Source organism: Helianthus annuus, chromosome 8, assembly GCF_002127325.2.
Source record: "Helianthus annuus cultivar XRQ/B chromosome 8, HanXRQr2.0-SUNRISE, whole genome shotgun sequence".
Taxonomy (NCBI): domain Eukaryota; kingdom Viridiplantae; phylum Streptophyta; class Magnoliopsida; order Asterales; family Asteraceae; genus Helianthus; species Helianthus annuus.
Window position 1 is genome coordinate 65,081,508 of NC_035440.2, and position 22,595 is coordinate 65,104,102.

Below are 22,595 nucleotides of genomic sequence, written 5' to 3' on the forward strand. Positions count from 1 at the left end.
ACATTTTGAACATTCTCATCTGGAACTCTCTAAACTTTCCTCAACATTTTCCGAAAGTTCATCAACACTTCTGAATTTTCATCAGACATAACAGATTTTTCATCCTCACTCGTCACATTCACTATAATAGTTTCATCCAGGTAGCAAACAGGTCTGGCTCTCTAAACAATCTTGGGCCGATGAAAGCTTTGAACTCTCCTTTTTCATCAACGAACATATCCCAGCTAAAATGTCACACCCTGGCTTTGCGGAAGCGTGGTTAATTTGGTGTGACTTCTTAATACCATAGCTTAACCATAACAAAGCTATATGAAATAAAATCATGCAAGATCATCAATTTAATCTTAAGTTTAAAACCAAATATAACAACATTGTTTTAACGGGAAAACACCCTAACAACCATAACATTGTTCAACAAACTTAAACATCAACATAACACAAACACAGTTTTAAGGACTGTGACTTGTCCAGGAAAGAGTCACATTCCCTAAACCCGGATGACCTCGTACTAGTGCAGCGGAAAAACGTGCCATACCGTGCCAGATCCTTTAATTTCCTGAAATACATGTAAGTTGAAAAATCAACAATAATGTTGAGCGAGTTCATGTGTAATGTGAGCAAATAAACCTTTGTTTGTATAAAAATCTTGGTATGTAGCAAATAAGGAAAAAGGAGATCACCAATGGTTTGCAAGGCCATTGATATGTGTGAAATACAAGTAGGAAGGCTCAAACTAGCAGATTTATGCGCCGGGTACAAAGTCATCCCGAGGTCCGTTATGCTGGGCCTGGGACTGGGCTCGCTACACCCAAATAGATCTATCGCTCCTGCCCCTCGGTCCTACCCTGAGGATTAATGACCTCAAGTTTCCGCCTACCCATTCACATGGTCTAAATAGTAACCCTCCTTACGCTAACCATACCATGTATAAAGTATTCATAACCAAAGTAACATGTATTTCACCCCCGCAGTTTAGAAAACTGAAAACAGTTAAGAGAAAAGGGGGACATGAACTCACAACGGTGCGTCTCTACCAAGTAATACTCCAAGTCAAGCAGCTGTGCAACGACCTACATGTACTAACTCTATTAGACGGACGGCCGTGCCTTAGCTTTATGGTTTACGTTTTAGGAAATAGTTAGACAACTTTTCCGTAAATACTTGGTAATTATTCTCTTTCCCAAGGATGGGGGATTTAATACATGTGCGTTCGTAATATATTATTAAGTCTCACTTAATATATATTTATTCCTTATTTCAAAATATAATTATTTTTCTCAAAAATATTATATTTTCTATCACATAGAATTTTCCCAAAATAATATCGTAACAAAAATACGTGTTCATGAATATTTCCGTAAGATGCGTAAGTTACGTTTTAACGATCGAGTGGTAATAAATATTACCGGTGTAACTCATATATTTATCGTGAAGGCGTTCGTTTTATTTTGGATCCGTTAACGTTCGATAATATTATTTTTACCCTAAAAATAATATTATATACTTCACAAAATAATTAACAAGTAGCATTGTGAAAAATATATTTACTAAATATATATTTATCACGTTTAATTTTGTGAAAATCCCACCTCCGATATTTTGTAAATAAAATCGTGGCGAAACTTATATTTTGAAAACATGTTGAAAAGTATTTCTAACACTTGTAGTGAAAATAATTCTAAGTGTTAGGTTTTTGGAAAAATTTCGCCAGAGTTTCCTCTGTAACTGGAGGTGGCCACGCTTTCAAGCGTATCATTTTCTTTTACAAATCAATCCAACAATTTTCTTATTTAATCAAAACAACGTCCAACACAACAAACTAGTTAATAAATATGTAAATCGCAAAGATTTCATGAACTTGTAGTTTTTCCAAAACTATGTAGTAACCTCATTACTTTTAGCGGATCTTTATGCAATTCAATCTGGTTTCGTAAAAACCCCGTCTTTATAGAAAGTCCGTCTTTACATCTTCTTGTAAATTTTACAAAAAAAATAGTTATTTTGTCGGATCTTTGTGTTACACAAGTGTTTACACACTTGTGTGTTAAAAATCATTCTTGTTAGTGTAAGATCCATCTTTATAAAACATGATTTTCTTGATTCTTGGTTCTTTGAAATTACCACTTGTAGATCCGTAGATCTACTAGTTTTAAACACCATTTCACAAGTAAAAACGCTTTTACACAAGTTCATGATTTGTGTGTGGTAGAGTTTCACCCTTTAACCCTTGTTTCCTTCAAAACTACCTTATGACATGATCTATGATCATGACCAAACCGGGTTAAATGATGATCCGAGCTACCACAACATAGATCGGGTCCAAATAACCACACAATTCAACTACTACATCATTTACACAACATATGAGCTTTTATCCATCATTTCAAGCATTCTTAGTAAACTTTAATGCTTCATTTTGTATGTTCATGACTTTTAACCGTTACCAATCGTTTTAACCGCTTTAAGATAGTTCAAGAAGGGGATTTAAGTAACATACCACTAGCTCGAGGCTAGGGAAGAATCTAAGCGCAAATAGGGTGGATAAAAGCAAGAGAATGAGGTCCTTCGAGCTCCGAGTGCACCAAGACTCCTTATGCGTGATCCTTGACACTAGAATGAGCTTGGAATGTGTAGGAGATGATTGAATGATGGTGGTTATGGTGGTGTGGGTCTCGGCCGAACAAAAAGAAGGAAGGAAGGAGAGGTAGTGTGTGTTAGTGTGTGTAAGTAATGAAGTATGATCTCAAGGGTCCTTTTATAAACCATTTCAACATTTTAACTTATGGACAAAGTGTTTAGTAAAGCAAAGACAAGATCTAATAAAGAATTGAGACAAATCAACATGTGGGCCATGTGTTGGCCGTGAATATAGGTGTGGGGGGGGGGTAGTTTGGTTACTTTTCAACTATTAGTTAGATAATAGTTAGGTTAGTTTAGTTAAGTTAGGTATTAACCCGGTTAGTTGTGCGTTGAGCTTTGTGGCGGGTGTTAGGGTATTCAGGGACCCTAACTGGCTCAGGAAAAGACAAATAGTGTTATTAACAATATTTTCATGTTCCGGGTATAGTCCGGTTGTTCGGTTGGATAGTAATCCGTTAAAGTGCTTAACAAAGCTTTAGAGTGTCGTTAATACCCTTTTTAGTGACACAACTTATTCCTGACACTTGGAAAGTGTCTAGTAATATTTTTCTCACGTTTTGGCACTTTATTAGTTAGCTTAAAGCTGAATTGTTAATTAAAGTGCTGAGTTTTGTGCTCAGTGTACGTTTTAGGCACATCCAGTCATTGTATCTTATTCCTAGAGACGCAGTTCTACAAACCCTTGTATCCCTACACTCACTATGGATGTAGTAAAATATTTCTGGCTCATACAGGCCTTAGAGGCATTATCTGCCTGATGCTGGCTTTATCAGCATGTTTCAATAGGTTATCCAGCTCATAGTGCTATGTGCTTTTGTGCATCATGTTTTGTCACTAGAGTTCAGTATGTAAATAATGTAGTGACGGTAATTAAAGTATGATGCAGTATGTACAAGTATCAGAAATCAAGTTAGCAGTTCATCAGTAATTTCAAGTAAGCACAGTAATTAATCAGTAATTAATTATTAATTAAAACCGTACGGATACCTGGTTTAGTGAGGGTTGTCACATTTCTCCCCCCGTTGAAAAATTTCGATCCCGAAATTTTAAGTTCTGCTCTAGTCGCAGGGTTCTAGGAAATAAGTGGGGTATTTCTCTGTTCATTCGTCCTCACGTTCCCAGGTGTATTCAGGACCATGTCTGGCATTCCAACGAACCTTGACGAGCTTGACACTGCTCCGGCGGGTCTTGTTCACTTCCAATCCGGTAACCTCAACGGGTTCTTCAACGAAAGTAGCGTGTCGTCAACATGAATTTCGTCGTAGGAATGACAACGGTATCTTGCGTTGGACTCTTTCCTCAAATTTGATACGTGGAAACGTAATCGTGAACACCTTCAGTTCGGCAGGTAGATCCAACATGTATGCTACGGAACCAATTCTTTCCAGAATTTCTGAACGGGCCAATATACCGCGGATTCAACTTCCCACGTTTCCGAAGCGATGCCACACCCTTCCAGGTGATACCTTCAACAAAACCCTATCTCCTACCTCAAACTCTAGAGGCTTCCTTTTTCGATCCGCGTAGGCTTTCTGACGGTCACGAGCCGCACTGATGCGATCTCGGATCTGTGCAATCTTATCTGTGGTTTCCTTGGACCACATCAGGACCAACCAACTGTCTGTCACCTGCGTCAGACCAACAAAGCGCGTGATCTGCACTTGCGGCCATAAAGAGCTTCGAATGGCGCGGCACCAATACTGGCGTGGAGGTAGCTGTTGTTGTATTGAAAATTTGACCAAAGGCAAATTGCTTATCCCAGCTACCGCCCCAAATCCATCACACATGCTCTCAGCATTCCTTCCAAGGTCTGTATCGTTCGCTTCATTTTGACCGTCGGTCTGCGGGTGAAACGAGGTGCTCATATTCAATTGCGAGCCAAAAGCTTCTTGGAAGGATTGCCAAATTCTTGATACGAACCTTCCGTCTCTATCAGAGATGATCGAGAGAGGTTACTCCATGGCGGTAACAATTTCTCTCATGTAAATTTCGGCTTAGCTTGCTCGTATTATCCTTCTCTCTGATAGGTAAGAAGTGCCGCTGACTTCGTTAATCATCCCACTATTAACCCAAATAGTGTCATGGCCTTTTGCGTTCTTGGCAACTTCGTAACAAAATCCATGTGAGATTTGTTCCCACTTCCACTGGGAATTTCCGGTTGTTGCAGAAGTCCTGAAGGCTTCTGGTATTCCGCTTTAACCTTAGCGCATGTTAAACATTTGCTCACATAAACAGCCACGGTCGCCTTTCATCCTAGGCCACCAATAATAATCCTTTAAGGTCTGGTACATCTTATCCGCTCCAGGTGGATAGAGTTACCGCGATTTTGTGAGCTTTCACGAAAATAACCTTCCTTAAACCTCCAAACAAAGGAACCCAAATCCTTTTTCTCAAAACATTAATGGTTCCTTCCCCGTTTGGTACCAATAGCTTCTCCATCCCACGAGATATTCTTCTTCAAGGTTTCCTTTCCTTGAGGCTTCTTTCTGCGCGGCACGAATGCGCAAGGAAAGATCGGTCTGAGATGATCATCTCCCAAAGCCTAACCCCTTATGCGGCTTGATCCTCTCCTTTCGACTTAGGGCATCGGCGACCAACATTCGCCTTCCCTGGATGATACTTTATCTCGCAGTTGAAATCATTCAACAGCTCAACCATCGTCTTTGTCTCATATTTCAACTCCTTCTGGTTGAATATATGTTGTAGACTCTGTATCTGTGAAAATTGTACACTTCGTACCATAAAGGTAGTGTCTCCAGATCTTTAAAGCAAAAATTACTGCGCCAAGCTCTAAGTCATGTGTGGCATAGTTCTTTTCGTGCACTTTCAGCTGGCGTGGCGCGTAAGCAATAACCTTTTGGCGTTGCATCAACACACAACCCAATCCTTGACGTGAGGCGTCACAGTATAACCCACAAAATCATCTGTACCTTCCGGTAGTGCTAAGAGATGGCGCGTTGCAGAGCTTATCCTTCAATATCTGGAACGCTTCTTCCTGTTTGATTCCCCAATCAAACTATCTTTCTGCGTGAGGAGCGTCAATGGTTGAGCGATTTTTGAAAAATCCTCAATGAACCTCCGATAATAGCCAGCCAAACCAAGAATTGTCGAAATCTCGGTTGGCGTCTTTGGCGTTTCCCAATTCTTAATCGCTTCGATCGTTGGTGGGATCCACGTGGATTCCATCTCCATTTACCACGTGCCCAAGAAATTGTACTTCTCGTAGCCAAAACTCGCACTTAGAGAACTTGGCGTACATCTGTTCTTTCTTCAGCAGCTCCAAAATAGCTATTAGGTGCTGTTCGTGCTCGGCCTTCGTCTTTGAATAGAACAAGATATCATCGATGAACACTATCACAAACTTATCCAAATACGGCTTGCAAACTCTATTCATCAAATCCATGAACATTGCATGTGCGTTTGTCAACCCAAACGGCATGACTAGAAACTCGTAGTGTCCATAACGAGTTCGGAAGCTGTCTTCGGGATACTTTCCTCTTGTATCCTTAATGATGGTATCCAGATCTAAGATCGATCTTAGAATAAAAGGTTGGACCTGCAGTTGGTCGAATAGATCATCGATTCTTGGCAGAGGGTATCTATTCTTGATCGTCAGCTTATTCAACTCCCGGTAGTCGATGCACATTCGAAAACTACCGTCCTTCTTCTGACCAAACAACTGGAGCTCCCAGGCGAGAAGCTTGGTCGGATAAATCCCTGGTCTAACAACTCTTGAAGTTGTGTCGACAGTTTCTTGCATTCAGAAGGGGGCAAGTCTATAAGGTGCCTTAGCCACAGGCGCGGCGCCTGGAACTAAGTCGTGCGAACTCTACTTGCCTCTGAGGCGGCAATCCAGGCAAGTCCTCTGGGAAGACTTCTGGATATTCCCTCACGACAGGGATGTCTTCGATCTTCGTTCTTTCAGCTTTCTTATCTAACATGTGTGCCAGAAAGGCAGCACATCCCTTCTGCAAACACTTTCCGCGCTTTCAGGCAGCTGATAATTCTAACGGCCTATCACGCTTCTCTCCGTGAACCCACAATTGTTTCACCATCTTCGGTTGGGATACAACTACCTTTTCATGACAAACTATCTCAGCCTTGTTGCCTGATAACCAATCCATTCCTACCACCACAGTCGAAGCTTCCCAACTGGACTGGTAGTAGATCCAGAGCGAACCTCACGCTCTCCCAATTCGATCACACACCTCTGATAACCTCAATTGGCTTCTACTAACTTTCCATTAGCCAATTCGATTGAGTACGGAATATCTAACTTACTAGCGGCTAACCCAAGCATATTCTTAAACTCTAATGATACGAAGCTATAATCGGCACCAGTATCAAATAAAACGGATGCCTAGCGTTGGGTTTACAGGGAACTTACCATAACGACATTGGGGTCCTGGCGCGCTTCCTTGCTTCGATATCGAACACCCTTCCCCGGGCTTGGTTCAACTCTGGGCAGTTCCTCTTGTAGTGCCCATCATCACCACAGTTAAAGCATCCAGGTCTTTGCCTGTTTTCCTCCACCATTTCCAGCTTGATTATTCCTCTGGTTACGATTCACAGTGCCCGCTTTGATTCGCATTGTTGCCTCGATTCCCATTTCTCCAATGTTTCCTTGTGGGCGATTTCTATTACCACCCCGGTTATTGTTTCTGTTTCCAAATTCCTCCTTGGCCTCCTTGGCCAACAGTGGCCCAACAAGAATCCTTCAAGTGGCCAGGTTTTCCACATGCTTCACACACTCTCAAACTACACCGGCCAGAATGGTGATGCTGGCAGGTGTTGCACTTGGGCTGAGTGCCCTTATATCCTTTCCTTTCTTTCTACTACCAGCTGTAACCTGAGTTGGCGCGCTTGACTCTCCTTTCTTAACAACCCCACTAGTGCCTTGCTTGAAGTTCGAGAAATTCCGTTGTTACTTCCGGATGGACTCGACGTGAGTCTCCTTGCTAGGGTTTGCAAGTTTTTCTAGTCTAATGACTTTCCGTAACGAGTGCCAAGCCCATCTTACTTGCAGCCATAGATGTTGGTGGCGTGGATGCTGTCATTAAACTCAGGACTTGAGGTGCCAGTTCCCAAATGAAATGTCCTAATTCCTCAATTCTGGTTCTACCAAGTACGGAACGACTCGTGCCAAATCATGAGTCTTTGCATGAATTCCAACATTTTTCGGACCTTCCATTATCAGGCTCTGGAATTCACCTTCCAACCTCTGTGTTTCTGTTTGGGTGCAATACTTCTTACACATTATTCCTTTCAACTCATCCCAAGTTAACGCGTATGCTGTAGTTAGGCCCATTATTCGAACCTGAAGATTCCACCATAATCGAGCTCCATCTTGAAACAACTCAGTACGTATGGGACTTGTTGTTCTGGTGTGTAACCACTCATTCGAAAGATGGATTCCATACTTTCAATCCATTTCACAAAAGCTATGGCACCCCCAGTGCCGTCGAACTCGGAGGCTTGTAATTGAGGAAGTGCCAGTAGGAACAACCGTTATTCTGAGGTGCCTCTGCTAGGTTCGGAGCGTAGGGCCTCGTGCTGTGCTATAGCTGCAGGCAATTATCTTTTGAAGTTCCGCCTCTGAGGTGGGCATGTGCATTTCGCGTCTTGGTGGCATCTTCTAAAAGATGTTTCACGCAGGTTAGGTCATAGCAGGTGAAACGTACGTATGTATTCAACAATATCAGTACATAACATTTCCTGTTTCGTCGAAGTTCAAAGGCTTGCAGTTCAGGAACTGCTTATAGGTGCGGTCAGCTGGGGGGTTATTTCCAGTAGTGCCATTGTTGTGCTAAAAGCGGAGAGCTTCATGTCGTGCAATTGCCTGTGAGTTGCGTTTTTGCAGCTCGGCTTCTATCTTTGGCAACATACTGGTGTTTGTGTCACGCCTGGGTGGCATTCTCTTCTGCCGAAATGGCATGAAGTGGGTTAGACAACTTTCCAATTGTCTATGAGATACATAGCACCATAAGCCATCATGTACTCACCCAATTTTACACATAAATATACTCAATGTATGGGTGGGGAAATAAATTTTCTGAGCCTTCACATAGGCTTGCCAATTTGGCTGGTTGCTTGAAATAGAACGAACTCGAGGCTTCATCGCCTTGGTCATTCGTGTTCGAGTTATTTCCTGCTACATTGGTTTTCATTAGCTTGACCCGCAGAGTCCACCAGGATTTCTGTGCACTACAAGTCGTTATTACGTGGGCCCCCGTAATAATAAATTGTCTTGCACAGTTACCCCAAATTTTCTCTCGTCCAAGCAGATGATCAATCAAGGAGCAACAGCAGGTGCATCGGCATGAACAGGGTCATGCTCCAATGCGGTGTTAGGAGCAACGCCTGGCTTAGGGGCCACGGCTGGCTCCGGATCAACAAACTCCATCTCAAAATCAGCGGGATCAACCATCACAGAGGGTTACAGGATCCTCCAAGGGCTGGTCTAAGTGTATGAACTCAAGGTCATGGTCTGGATCAAAACCGGGTGGAAGAACAAGATCACCCTCTATACTGTGATCAAACTCAAAGATGTGGGCGGGAACCGGTGCAGCTGATGATGCCGTATCAGGGTCGGCGTCGTGTGAATGGTGCTGCACTCCCTGTATATGCGAAAATGCGGATGTCAGGAACTCAAATGAGTCTGGGACAGGGGAATGGGCATGAGTTTCCCCTGCAGGAGCGTCCGCAAGCAGTAGGCTAATACCAGCAGCAATAGGGCCTCGCCCTTGAATGGGTCCTCCTCTAGTAGATCGTTATCGTCGTCAGAGGCCATGTCGGGGGGGGGCATATCAACAATGGGATAAGCGGCAAGGGGCACAGGAGCAGGGATCACCGTGAGTGGCAAATTCCCAACAAGATGGCCATCAGTAGGCTCTGCTACGACATCAGGTAGCGCAAAGGGGCTGAAAGTCGTCATCGTCTGTGCCGGTACTATCGGAAATGTACACCTCGTGCTCCGATGAAACTATGTCGTCTGATACTATGGCCATAGGATTCGTAGTGCCCATCTTTCTAGTACATGATGAAAGCATGACGTTTGTAACACAAACACATATACGTATAATAATCAATCATATATTCATATAAACATGTAAGTCAACAATAAACAATCAAATAATTCTCCTAGTCCCACTAGCCTCCCAGTCTCCTAGACTGACATTCCTAGTCCCACTAGCCAAATTCTCCCAGCCTCTAAGACTGCTCTATCATCTACCTCGATCTCTTAGATCGAGCCTCGGTCTCCAAGACCGAGCCTCAGCCTCCAAGACTGAGCCTACTCTTCCTAGTCTCACTAGCCATCTACCTCGATCTCTTAGATCGAGCCTCGGTCTCCAAGACCGAGCCTCAGCCTCCAAGACTGAGCCTACTCTTCCTAGTCTCACTAGCCATCTACCTCGATCTCTTAGATCGAGCCTCGGTCTCCAAGACCAAGCCTCAGCCTCCAAGACTGAGCCTAAAAATAAATAAATAAAATGTGCTCAACATTTGTTTATAAAAACGTTTTGGATCTGGACTTAAGTGGTATGCAGTAAAAATGTTTTCGTGAGAGCCCTAGTGATCATAGTCTAGACTCGAGAAGGAATCCTAGTTCGCTATGATCAGAGCTCTGATACCAAGCTGTCACACCCTGGCTTTGCGGAAGCGTGGTTAATTTGGTGTGACTTCTTAATACCATAGCTTAACCATAACAAAGCTATATGAAATAAAATCATGCAAGATCATCCATTTAATTAAGTTTTAAAACCAAATATAACAACATTGTTTTAACGGGAAAACACCCTAACAACCATAACATTGTTCAACAAACTTAAACATCAACATAACACAAACACAGTTTAAGGACTGTGACTTGTCTAGGAAAGAGTCACATTCCCTAAACCTGGATGACCTCGTACTAGTGCAGCGGGAAAACGTGCCATACCGTGCCAGATCCTTTAATTTCCTGAAATACATGTAAGTTGAAAAATCAACAATAATGTTGAGCGAGTTCATGTGTAAGTGAGCAAATAAACCTTTGTTTGTATAAAAATCCTGGTATGTAGCAAATAAGGAAAAGAGATCACCAATGGTTTGCAAGGCCATTGATATGTGTGAAATGCAAGTAGGAAGGCTCAAACCTAGCAGATTTATGCGCCGGGTACAAAGTCATCCCGAGGTCCGTTATGCTGGGCCTGGGACTGGGCTCGCTACACCCAAATAGATCTATCGCTCCTGCCCCTCGGTCCTACCCTGAGGATTAATGACCTCAAGTTTCTGCCTACCCATTCACATGATCTAAATAGTAACCCTCCTTACGCTAACCATACCATGTATAAAGTATTCATAACCAAAGTAACATGTATTTCACCCCCGCAGTTTAGAAAACTGAAAACAGTTAAGAGAAAAGGGGGACATGAACTCACAACGGTGCGTCTCTACCTAGTAATACTCCAAGTCAAGCAGCTGTGCAACGACCTACATGTACTAACTCTATTAGACGGACGGCCGTGCCTTAGCTTTATGGTTTACGTTTTAGGAAATAGTTAGACAACTATTCCGTATATACTTGGTAATTATTCTCCTTCCCAAGGATGGGGGATTTAATACATGTGCGTTCGTAATATATTATTAAGTCTCACTTAATATATATTTATTCCTTATTCAAAATATAATTATTTTCTCAAAAATATTATATTTTCTATCACATAGAATTTTCCCAAAATAATATCTTAACAAAAATACGTGTTCATGAATATTTCCATAAGATACGTAAGTTACGTTTTAACGATCGAGTGGTAATAAATATTACCGGTGTAACTCGTATATTTATCGTGAAGGCGTTCGTATTATTTTGGATCCGTTAACGTTCGATAATATTATTTTTACCCTAAAAATAATATTATATACTTCACAAAATAATTAACAAGTAGCGTCGTGAAAAATATATTTACTAAATATATATTTAGCACGTTTAATTTTGTGAAAATCCCACCTCCGATATTTTGTAAATAAAATCGTGGTGAAACTTATATTTTGAAAACATGTTGAAAAGTATTTCTAACACTTGTAGTGAAAATAATTCTAAGTGTTAGGTTTTTGGAAAACTTTCGCTAGAGTTTCCTCTATAACTGGAGGTGGCCACGCTTTCAAGCGTATCATTTTCTTTTACAAATCAATCCAACAATTTTCTTATTTAATCAAAACAACGTCCAACACAACAAACTAGTTAATAAATATGTAAATCGCAAAGATTTCATGAACTTGTAGTTTTTCCAAAACTATGTAGTAACCTCATTACTTTTGGCGGATCTTTATGCAATTCAATCTGGTTTCGTAAAAACCCCGTCTTTATAGAAAGTCCGTCTTTACATCTTCTTGTAAATTTTACAAAAAAATAGTTATTTTGTCGGATCTTTGTGTTACACAAGTGTTTACACACTTGTGTGTTAAAAATCATTCTTGTTAGTGTAAGATCCATCTTTATAAAACATGATTTTCTTGATTCTTGGTTCTTTGAAATTACCACTTGTAGATCCGTAGATCTACTAGTTTTAAACACCATTTCACAAGTAAAAACGCTTTTACACAAGTTCATGATTCGTGTGTGGTAGAGTTTCACCCTTTAACCCTTGTTTCCTTCAAAACTACCTTATGACATGATCTATGATCATGACCAAACCGGGTTAAATGATGATCCGAGCTACCACAACATAGATCGGGTCCAAATAACCACACAATTCAATTACTACATCATTTACACAACATATGAGCTTTTATCCATCATTTCAAGCATTCTTAGTAAACTTTAATGCTTCATTTTGTATGTTCATGACTTTTAACCGTTACCAATCGTTTTAACCACTTTAAGATAGTTCAAGAAGGGGATTTAAGTAACATACCACTAGCTCGAGGCTAGGGAAGAATCTAAGCGCAAATAGGGTGGATAAAAGCAAGAGAATGAGGTCCTTCGAGCTCCGAGTGCACCAAGACTCCTTATGCGTGATCCTTGACACTAGAATGAGCTTGGAATGTGTAGGAGATGATTGAATGATGGTGGTTATCGTGGTGTGGGTCTCGGCCGAACTCAAAGAAGGAAGGAAGGAGAGGTAGTGTGTGTTAGTGTGTGTAAGTAATGAAGTATGATCTCAAGGGTCCTTTTATAAACCATTTCAACATTTTAACTTATGGACAAAGTGTTTAGTAAAGCAAAGACAAGATCTAATAAAGAATTGAGACAAATCAACATGTGGGCCATGTGTTGGTTGTGAATATAGGTGGGGGGGGGGTAGTTTGGTTACTTTTCAACTATTAGTTAGATAATAGTTAGGTTAGTTTAGTTAAGTTAGGTATCAACCCGGTTAGTTGTGCGTTGAGCTTTGTGGCGGGTGTTAGGGTATTCAGGGACCCTAACTGGCTCAGAAAAAGACAAATAGTGTTATTAACAATATTTTCATGTTCCGGGTATAGTCCGGTTGTTCGGTTGGATAGTAATCCGTTAAAGTGCTTAACAAAGCTTTAGAGTGTCGTTAATACCCTTTTTAGTGACACAACTTATTCCTGACACTTAGAAAGTGTCTAGTAATATTTTTCTCACGTTTTGGCACTTTATTAGTTAGCTAAAAGCTGAATTGTTAATTAAAGTGCTGAGTTTTGTGCTCAGTGTACGTTTTAGGCACATCCAGTCATTGTATCTTATTCCTAGAGACGCAGTTCTACAACCCTTGTATCCCTACACTCACTATGGGTGTAGTAAAATATTTCTGGCTCATACAGGCCTTAGAGGCATTATCTGCCTGATGCTGGCTTTATCAGCATGTTCAATAGGTTATCCGTTCATAGTGCTACTGTGCTTTTGTGCATCATGTTTGTCACTAGAGTTCAGTATGTAAATAATGTAGTGACGGTAATTAAAGTATGATGCAGGTATGTACAAGTATCATAAATCAAGTAGCAGTTCATCAGTAATTTCAAGTAAGCACAGTAATTAAGCAGTAATTAATTATTAATTAAACCGTACGGATACCTGGTTTAGTGAGGGTTGTCACATAAAACCTTCAGGTAATCTCTCATCATCTTGATCTACTATACAGGCTTTGCTGTTAGGAGATATGTATTTGTTCCAGCTAAAGTCCACTAAACATGCTCTCTTAGAATCCTCAATCTTTCTACCATGAGCCGTCTGTGAATCTTGTGATTGACCAACCTGCTGATAAATGGCTTTCCGGTAGTAGTCGTCTTTTCTGAACGGATTCTGAGCACCACTAGCTTCTCTACCCTTGCATTCCCGTTTGAAATGGCCTTTCTCCCTACATCGAAAACAAGTAACTTTAGATTTATCAAAACCTAAAGTAGATACATGAGCATCAAGAAAGTCATTTCTCCCAGTAATCGTTTTGAACTTTTCAGCACGTCGAAGAACACTTGCAAGACACCATTTGATATCCATTAATTCCATTTCTTTGGCGTCTATTTGGTCATAATCCTCTTTGGTGAGCATGGGATTTCCAATCCGACCAGCTACTAGACCCTCATAGGATAACAACACTGAACCAAGAAGAGCCATGTGGTCTTTAGCAGTGTCTTCTGAAAAGCTTTGACCTTCTGGAAGATTTAGAGCGATGTTGCACTGAATCACGTAGCCATTTCCAGTTTTTGTGCTTTGAGATTGAAAACTTATGTTTGATTCTTTAGGATTGACACTCGGAAATGATGAGAATCCACTGCTGCTTTTCCAGAACCCTGATCAGCCTTTTCTGATGAATCCCCAGCACTGAACGCAATCTGAATTTTTGGACTTCTCTCAGCTTCAGGAACTGGAATGCTACCTTTATAGTACATCTTCACATCCTGCTGACCACTCGGACTGTTTATCCTAGCGATCTTCTGTTGTTCCAAATCCTGACTTTCGATCTTTTCTATAAACTGAGAAATCGTTAACCCATCATAAACACCCGTGTTTTTCAGAATCATTAGATAAGTTCCCCACTCTTTCTGTGGTAAAGCATCAGCTAGCTTGTCCACCCACTCTTCACGATCTTTAGTAATACTCAACATTGACATCGATCGCACTAAGTGACAGTATCTCTCAATCAGTTTCTTTGTGTCTTCACCTGGTAAGCTGCTGAACAGATCAAACTCTTTCTTAAGTAACGCTTTCTTGCTCTTTATCATGTTCTCGCTTCCCTCAAATTTAACTTTAAGAGCATCCCAAATGGATTTTGCAGTTTTGTCATGCTGTGGCAGAATGAATATATCTTCTTTAATCGCTTGCTGTAGCAGACTGATCATCATCTTTTCTGCTTTGTACATCACTCGTTCTTGATCAGTAAACTCGGATAATTCTTTAAGAACTTGTAAATTTGTTCGAGGCAACACGTATTTCTTCAATATGCATTCCCATGACCTAAGATGGTTTGCCTGAACCCAGTTCTCGAACCGATCTTTCCACCCGTAATATTCTTCGATACTCATCAATTTCGGGGGCTTTTGGGTGGTTCCCGTCTCGTTCTCTAAGTTCATAGCCTGAGCAATCGCAGCTGGACCAGACGGTGTTGCAAAAGCATTGTAGAATTCGGTATCCATGATGACTTGGCACGTTTTTCAAAAACAGTGACGAATAAGCGAAACTACTGATGTTCACAGAAGCGAAACTAGGATTTGTCCGGATAAGCGAAACCCTGTTATGCACTTGGAGTGGAACCTTAGATGTTCAGATAAGCGGAACCTTGATGATCACTGGAGCGAAACCTTGATGTTCACTGAGGCGAAACCTATAAGCGGAACTTCAAATATATCAATAAGCGGAACCCTGATTGTCCTTTGAAGCGAAGCCTTAAGAAGCGAAACCCAAATATGTCCCTTGAAGCGGAACCTTAGTGTACTCAGGAGCGAAACCTCACTTATGGTAACACACAAGCGGAACTACAAAGTAATTTTGAAGCGGAAACTCTGATGATTTGACCGAATAAGCGGAACTATGATGCAATTTGAAGCGGAACCTCTCAATTGAAGTGACACAGAAGCGGAACTAGCTGTCCAAATAAGCGATACTACCAAGTGTCTCTTGAAGAGAAACCTAGTCCGAAGATCATTTTGTTCATTTTTAGGTCGAATTTTGGTCTGAAACTGTCCAGGGTTTATCTTTGTTCTAATGCGCACAGTCTGAGAAATATTGAGCCAAATCTGACCGTTACAACTTTCTGAATTGATAAACGAAGATGTAGAAGTAAGAAACAATGATGAAATCCAGCTAATTTCTGTAGAAAACCTCCTCCCAAGCTCTGATACCACTTGTAAGATCGTGATCTGACCCGAACGAGTCGTTCAGAGGCGTTCTTCTATGTTTCAGGTGCGGAATAACAAGAAACACGGATAGAAATAGCTTGTTCTTCACTTTAATCTACTGTTTTATTGATTTAACATTGATTACAGTTCAAACATCACACCGGCAGCACCTCGGTATGGAATCCATCAAAGTTACAAATGATTTCGCTTATCAGGTTTATATAGTGTTCAGGTTTCGCTTATATGTACATTACCATTCAAGCGAAAACTCTAGTGAACATATAAGCGGAACCTTATGCACAATCAAGCGAAACCTATCTCTAATGAACCTATAAGCAAAACCTCTTCCTAAAACACATACATTCTCCTGTTTTCTCGTAAAACACGCCCTAATCTATACAATACAATATAGGACTCGATCCAAGACGAAATCAACAGATGTAGTGCACCAACAATCCCGAAAGTCGAAATGTGACGACAAGTCTATTGTGAATAGTCGAATCGCTTTGGGTAGTCAACGTCTAATAGCCGCAGATAATCTATTTCTCGATTTTATGTGTTTCGATTCTGAGCCCGCAATTGCCTACTCTGATCATTCGTCGATTTTATATGTTTTATGTGTATATATCTGTTTATTTGTTTAAATTTTTGGAGAATTATTCGATTTTTGCTATCACTTCGATATACACGCATGACTCGCATTGCTATTCTATCTCAAGACGCTAACAAGTCGCTGCAGTTTTAGACAATATTATGCTATGATACACGATTATACTATGCTACTCGACACGCTATACGATTATACGATGCTACTCGAAATGCTAATCGCGACCGAACATACGAACGACACGCGAGCTTTGAATGATAGGTTTCTGTATTCTGACTGCATCTGTGATTAAATGCCTATGTGCTTATGTGCTTCTGTGATTCTGTGCTCTATGTGCTTCTGTGCTTCTATGATTACGTGAATCTGTGGTTTTGTGCCTATGTGTTTATGTGATTCATGCCTTATCGTGTTCCTGAGCTTTAGTAAGTAGTAGACGTGTGAGGTGAGATTTGACTTGTTGTGTCTGAGACCTACGACAATGTCTGTTGCAGACCATGTCGTCATCTGGACACCGAACCCCTCTTACTCACCAAGAAAAGAGAGACAAGCTTCTCGCTGCTATCATCGCCAAGCAAGTGGCAAAAGCTGTGAACGAGGTGTATGAAAACGTCAGCAAATCATCTGAGGAGTCGCGAACCGAAGCTCCTAAAGTTGCTAACAAGACTGTTTTCAACTTCAAACAGTTCAAGGCATGCGGACCAAATGAATTCACCGGGGAAGATGGCCCTACCGCCATGTTTCAATGGTTTGATTCGGTTGAAGTCACTCTGCGCTAAAGCGGCTGTCCTGAAAATCTCCGTACCCTCAATGCGACCGGCGTCTTCCAGTCCCGAGCTTTAGACTGGTGGACGGCCGAACGAAACAAACGCGGGAATGATGCAGCTTATGAGCTGACTTGGGAAGAGCTAAAGGCCATCATGATGGACGAATTCTGCCCTCCCCATGAACGCCAAAAGCTGGAGGACGAGTTTTGGAACATCAAGCAGAAGGACGGAGACAACGCTCCTTTAACTGCTCGCTTCAAGCAGCTTAGCATTATCTGTCCCGATCATGTCAAGACGCCAGACATGGCCATCAAGAAGTACATTCGAGCTCTACCTGATTGTGTTGCCGACTTTGTTCACGCCGCCAAGACATCATCAATTGAGGAGACCTACTTGCTTGCCGCTGAGATCAATGACAAGCGGGTAAAGTCTGGTTTCTGGGATAAGCCATCCAAGTCTCTGCATCAAGCTACTACTGCACCAACCTCCGACACCACCACTGCTCAACCATCCAAGTCATCACGTCGCAAGAAGAAGCACAACAACAGCAGCTCCAGCAACAAAAACTGTGCTGTCACAACAACTGCTGCTCCTCTGCAAGCCGTACAGGCTCAGCAGCAGTCTAATCACCGACCAGCCCCAGTGACCAATGCACCGCCAGCAAAGCGTGCTTACACAGGTCCCCATCCGCTCTGCCCGACATGCTCATATCATCATCCGGTGGGACTCGCCTATGGTTTCTGTGCTCATTGCAATCTTTACGGTCATTTCACTGCTAACTGTCGCTATGGTCCTCGTCAAGCCCCAGTTCAAGCCACTACTCATCAAGCTCTACTCACAGCCTCTCAAGGCCAACACGCAGCTTAAGCACCCGTGGTCAATGCTCGAGTCTGCTTTGCATGTGGTGACCCTAACCATTTCGCAAAAAGTGCCCAAACAGGGCTATGAAACAAGAGCCCCAGCAGCAGCAGCAACAAGCAGCCCGTGCCAGAACTTTCAACATCAACGCCCGTCAGGCTCAGGCTGACAACAACGTGGTCAATGGTACGTTTCTTGTGAATGGTATTATGCATCGTGTTTGTTTGATACTGGAGCCGATAACTGCTTTGTGTCGTTTGAATTCGAGAAGCTCCTTAGTCGTAAGCGTTCTTATCTCCCCTCGTCATTCGAAGTTGAAGTCGCTACAGGAAGAACTGTCGCCGTTAACTCTGTTCTCCGTGATTGTACTCTCAAGCTCAACAATCACATCTTTCCAATCGACCTTATTCCGATGCAGCTCGGAAGTTTCGACGTCATAGTAGGCATGGACTTTCTTCGCGAAAACCATGCCGAAGTTGTGTGTTTTGATAAAATGATTCGATTCTCGCTCGCGAATGGTGATCTATTATGTGTGTACAGTGAAACAGCTACGAAAGGTCTCAAGCTCATGTCATGCATCTAAGCTAGCAAGTATCTTCGCAAGGAATACAGAGCTTTCTTGGTCAACATTGTAGTAGCGGAGAAGGAAAAGAAAAGGAAGGCTGAAGTCGAAGACGTTCCAGTGGTCCGTGAATTTCCTCAGGTGTTCCCTGACGATCTTCCTGGACTACCGCCAAGTCGTGATATTGACTTTCGTATCGACCTCATTCCTGGAGCTAACCCCGTTGCCAAAGCCCCATATCAACTCGCTCCATCCGAGATGCGGGAACTTTCAAACCAACTCCAGAAATTACTCGAAAAAGGATTTATTCGCCCAAGCACCTCCCCTTGGGGCGCGCCAGTCCTTTTCGTTAAAAAGAAGGATGGGTCGTTCAGGATGTGCATCGATTATCGGGAATTGAATAAGCTAACCATCAAGAACCGTTACCCTCTACCTCGCATCGACGATTTGTTTGATCAGCTACAAGGTGCTAAGTGTTTCTCAAAGATCGATCTACGTTCAGGCTATCATCAATTTCGCATTCAAGAGGAAGACATCCCTAAAACCGCTTTTCGTACTCGTTATGGCCATTATGAATTCGTTGTTATGCCTTTTGGTTTAACTAACGCACCCGCGGTTTTCATGGATCTGATGAATCGCGTGTGTAAGCCGCTTCTAGACCGTTTCGTCATCGTGATCATCGACGATGTCTTGGTCTATTCCAATTCGAAAGCCGAACACGCGCAACATCTACGTTTGGTTCTCGAACTACTCCATGGGAATCAACTCTATGCCAAGTTCTCCAAGTGCGAATTCTGGCTGGAGGAGGTTCAGTTTCTGGGTCACATCGTTAATAGTCAAGGTATTCATGTCGATCCCGCGAAGATTGAAGCAGTTAAGAGCTGGATTACGCCTAAAAACCCGTCTGAAGTTCGTTCTTTCTCGGACTAGCGGGCTATTATCGACGATTTATTGAAGGATTCTCTAAAATCGCTGTGCCGCTTACCGCCCTTACCCATAAAAACAAGCCTTTTGTTTGGGGAACTGAACAAGGGTCTGCTTTTCAAACCCTCAAGCATATGCTTTGCAATGCTCCTGTTCTCATGTTGCCCGACGGAAACAACGATTTCATTGTCTATTGTGATGCTTCCAACCTTGGTCTTGGCTGTGTTCTCATGCAACGGGACAAGGTTATAGCTTACGCATCACGTCAGCTCAAAATCCACGAGAAGAACTATACAACCCATGATCTCGAGCTAGGCGCAGTTGTTTTTGCATTGAAGATTTGGCGACACTACCTGTATGGTACCAAGTGTACGATCTTCACCGATCACAGGAGTTTACAACACATCTTTAATCAGAAAGAACTTAACATGCGTCAACGCCGATGGGTAGAACTTCTTAACGATTACGACTGTGAGATTCGTTATCACCCAGGCAAGGCAAATCTTGTTGCCGACGCGCTCAGTAGACGGAGTTATTTGCTCAATATTCGCAATACCCAAGCCCAGCATGATCTCGAAACCCTCATCCGCGAAGCCCAACATGCTTGTTTTAACTAACGCACCTTGAAGAAAGAGAGGATTTATCACGATGGAGCTCAGCTTGTAAGCAAAGCAAATGGGATCTTCTATTATCTGGACCGAATTTGGATCCCTAAGCGAACCGATTTGCGAAAGATTATAATGAACGAAGCCCACAAATCCCGATATTCTATTAATCCCGGGGCCGATAAAATGTACCAGGACCTTCGTTACAAGTACTGGTGGCCGGGCATGAAACGGGATATTGCTCTCTATGTTGGAAGTTGCCTAACTTGTGCAAGAGTTAAGGCCGAACATCAACAACCTTCTGGCTTACTCGAACAACCTCCAATCCCTATATGGAAGTGGGAGAGTATAGCTATGGATTTCATAACCAAACTTCCGCCCACGCCATCAGGTCACGACAGCATTTGGGTTATAGTTGATCGTCTGACCAAATCAGCCCACTTTTTGCCAATACGGGAAGACTACAAGGTAGAACGATTAGCCCGAATCTACACCGACGAGATCATTTGTAATCATGGTACGCCTCGTGACATCATCTCTGACCGTGATGCTCGGTTTACCTCTCGATTGTGGGAAACGTTTCAAGCAGCTCTCGGTACGTCGCTTAACCTAAGTACCGCATTCGATCCTCAAACTGACGAACAGACTGAAAGAACGATCTATACTCTGAAGACATGCTCCGCGCGTGTGTCATAGACTTCGGTGGTAGTTGGAACAAATACCTACCGTTAGTCGAATTCTCGTACAACAACAGCTATCATGCCAGCATACAAATGGCACAAATCGAGGCCTTATATGGAAGAAGATGTCGTTCACCTATTGTGTGGCACGAGATCGGTCATTCGCAACTAACTGGTCCCGAGCTACTACAAGAGACGACTGACAAAATCCTCTAGATTCGAGACAACTTGTTGAAAGCCAGGGATAGACAGAAAAGTTACGCCGATAGAAGACGCAAACCCCTTGAATTTGACGTTGGCGACTACGTACTCCTAAAGGTATCACCTTGGAAGGGTGTGGTCAGATTCGGCAAGAAAGGGAAACTAGCGCCTCGATATGTTGGACCTTTTAAGATTCTGGAAAGGATCGGCAAAGTCACCTACAGACTCGAACTACCGGAGGAACTTAGTAACGTCCACCAGACTTTCCATGTGTCAAACCTCCGAAAATGCCTAGCTGATCATGATCTGATTGTACCTCTCGACGACCTTCAAGTCAATGAAACGCTGCATTTCGTAGAAAAGCCCGTCGAAATCATGGATCGCCAAACCAAGCAAGTCAAACGCTCGCGCATCCCTATCGTGAAAGTCCGATGGGAAGGCAAACGAGGCGCGGAGTTTACTTGGGAACTCGAAAGTGACATGAAGGCTAAGTACCCGCAGTTGTTTAAATGAAGATCTGAAGCGAGAAATTGGTAAGATCATTCACGGTGCTGTGCAGCTTTCAGCCTAATTTCGGGACGAAATTCCCTAAACAAGGGGAGGCTGTAACACCCCGTGTTTTCAAAAGTCAAAGTCAAAGTCCAAGTCAAGTTTGACTTCCTTGACTGTAATTAGTCTATTTTATGTTTTATTATTTGTTTTATGTGGAGTAAGTGTTGTAAATCAAAGGAATCGAAGTAATCGAATGTTTAATCGACGCGAAACGCTTTACGACTGTGAATAGTAGGAAGTAACAATGCGATAAAGTCAATCAATCAATAATCAAGCTAATCGAATCATCACTCCAACTCGAAACTCAATTATACGACTTTGGCGTTATTATAAGTGTGTGTACCTTACGTGTTACCTGTGCATGTTTACTTTATGTTATGCGTGGTGATCAATCGAATCGAAACTCGAAACTCTATCGAACTCAATCGAAATCAAATTATGATGAATGGTAGCGAAAAGATAGTGTGAAATATAGATGCTTGTATGTAGATATAGTGGTTGGGATTAAAAGTAATTTGAATAGGAAACTCTATCGTATTCATATCGTCTTTAATCGAAATCGAAATATCAGAAATCGTCGCACTGAACACTTAACGCAGGCTGTTGATCGATCAGGCTCCTAGCCGATCGAACAGCCCAGCCGATCGGACGGACTGTCCGATCGAGCAGGCTGTCCGATCTGGATGCATGGCCGATCGGCCAGCTCTTTCCCCTTTTGGAAGCCTATAAATAGGCCTGTCATTGTCATTCTTTCCACTTTTGGAAACCCTCTGACCGACCAGATCGTGTTCTTCACTATTTCTCAGATTTCTCTCAATCCCGGTAAGATTTCATCCTAAATCTTGTACGTTTTTGATCTATGCTCACTCCTACACCTTTCTATCTTTCAAATCTTGGTTTCTAACCGTGAAATCATCAAGA